Source organism: Pristiophorus japonicus, unplaced genomic scaffold, assembly GCF_044704955.1.
Source record: "Pristiophorus japonicus isolate sPriJap1 unplaced genomic scaffold, sPriJap1.hap1 HAP1_SCAFFOLD_3431, whole genome shotgun sequence".
NCBI lineage: Eukaryota > Metazoa > Chordata > Chondrichthyes > Pristiophoridae > Pristiophorus > Pristiophorus japonicus.
The window spans coordinates 10751-12862 of NW_027253250.1; the positions used below are offsets into that span (position 1 = coordinate 10751).

Sequence of the window (2112 nt, forward strand, 5' to 3'; positions counted from 1 at the left end):
ATGAAGGGGAAATCATGTTTAACTAATTTACTGGAATTCTTTGAGGATATAACGAACATGGTGGATAGAGGTGTACCGATGGATGTGGTGTATTTAGATTTTCAAAAGGCATTCGATGCCACACAAAAGGTTACTGCAGAAGATAGAGGTACGCGGAGTCAGAGGAAATGTATTAGCATGGATCGAGAATTGGCTGGCGAACAGAAAGCAGAGAGTCGGGATAAATGGGTCCTTTTCCGGTTGGAAATCGGTGGTTAGTGGTGTGCCACAGGGATCGGTGCTGGGACCACAACTGTTTACAATATACATAGATGACCTGGAAGAGGGGACAGAGTGTAGTGTAACAATATTTGCAGATGACACAAAGATTAGTGGGAAAGCGAGTTGTGTAGAGGACACAGAGAGGCTGCAAAGAGATTTGGGTAGATTAAGCGAATGGGCTAAGGTTTGGCAGATGGAATACAATGTCGGAAAGTGTGAGGTCATCCACCTTGGGAAAAAAAACAGTAAAAGGGAATATTATTTGAATGGGGAGAAATTACAACATGCTGAGGTGCAGAGGGACCTGGGGGTCCTTGTGCATGAAACCCAAAAAGTTAGTTTGCAGGTGCAGCAGGGAATCAGGAAGGAGAATTGAATGTTGGCCTTCATTGCGAGAGGGATGGAGTACAAAAGCAGGGAGGTCCTGCTGCAACTGTATAGGGTATGGGTGAGGCCGCACCTGGAGTACTGCGTGCAGTTTTGGTCACCTTAAGGAAGGATATACTAGCTTTGGAGGGGGTACAGAGACGATTCACTAGGCTGATTCCGGAGATGAGGGGGTTACCTTATGATGATAGATTGAGTAGACTGGGTCTTTACACGTTGGAGTTCAGAAGGATGAGGGGTGATCTTATAGAAACATTTAAAATAATGAGAGGGATAGACAAGATAGAGGCGGAGAGGTTGTTTCCACTGGTCGGGGAGAGTAGAACTAGGGGGCACAGCCTCAAAATACGGGGGAGCCAATTTAAAACCGAGTTGAGAAGGAATTTCTTCTCCCAGAGGGTTGTGAATCTGTGGAATTCTCTGCCCAAGGAAGCAGTTGAGGCTAGCTCATTGAATGTATTCAAAGTCACAGATGGATAGATTTTTAACCAATAAGGGAATTAAGGGTTACGGGGAGCGGGCGGGTAAGTGGAGCTGAGTCCACGGCCAGATCAGCCGTGATCTTATTGAATGGCGGAGCAGGCTCGAGGGGCTAGATGGCCTACTCCTGTTCCTAATTCTTATCTTCTTTGTCGGCCAGCGTGGACACAATGGGCCGAAATGGCCTCCTTCTGCGCTGGAAGTTTCTATGGTTATAACTGGGGAGTGACTCACAAACCAAGGCAGGTGGCTCCATAGCTCAGGGGTTAGAGCACTGGTCTTGTAAACCAGGGGTCGTGAGTTCAAATCTCACTGGGGCCTCCTCAAAATTAAAATGGAATTTTAAATTCACCGTCAATTAAAAAACAGGTTTCCTGTGATCAAGCACCACCCAGTGAACTCCTGATGTATAATGAAAATGGACGATTTTCTTGACTGAAGCAGGCCCCCGAGGTGCATGAAACCCTGAAAAAATGTGTGCGTTCCCATCAAGCCAAAGTGAGTAGCACAGTGCATGTGCCTGCCATCTTGGTCCAGAAACAAAGTGAGCAATGTCAATGTCTGTGGAACTGAACCCAGCCAGAGTCAGCACCGACAGTGGAGGGGAACCAGTGAGTGCAGAACTGAACCCAGCCAGAATCAGCATCTTTGGTGGAGGAGAGGGAGAGAATAAAAGCTCACGGGGTTGGGGGTGGTATATTAGCATGGCTAGAGGATTGGCTAACTGACAGGAAACAGAGAGTCGGGATAAATGGTTCATTCTCGGGTTGGCAATCAGGAACTAGTGGGCTGCCGCAGGGATCAGTGCCGGGACCCCAACTATTTACAATCTGTATTAACGACTGGGAGGAAGGGACTGAGTGTAACGTAGCCAAGTTTGCCAATGATACAAAGATGGGAGGAGGGGCAAAGTGTGAGGAGGACACACAGGATCTGCAAGGGGACATGGACGGGCTAAGTGAGTCGGCAAGAATTTGACAGATG

General features: G+C 47.6%; 1 non-coding gene across 1 annotated transcript; it reads left to right on the forward strand.

Annotated features, from left to right (window-relative positions):
• Nucleotides 1–1376: 1376 nt before the first annotated feature.
• trnat-ugu (transfer RNA threonine (anticodon UGU)) lies at nt 1377–1449 on the forward strand. The gene has a single exon. It is a non-coding gene; the product is annotated as a tRNA-Thr (tRNA).
• Nucleotides 1450–2112: the final 663 nt, after the last annotated feature.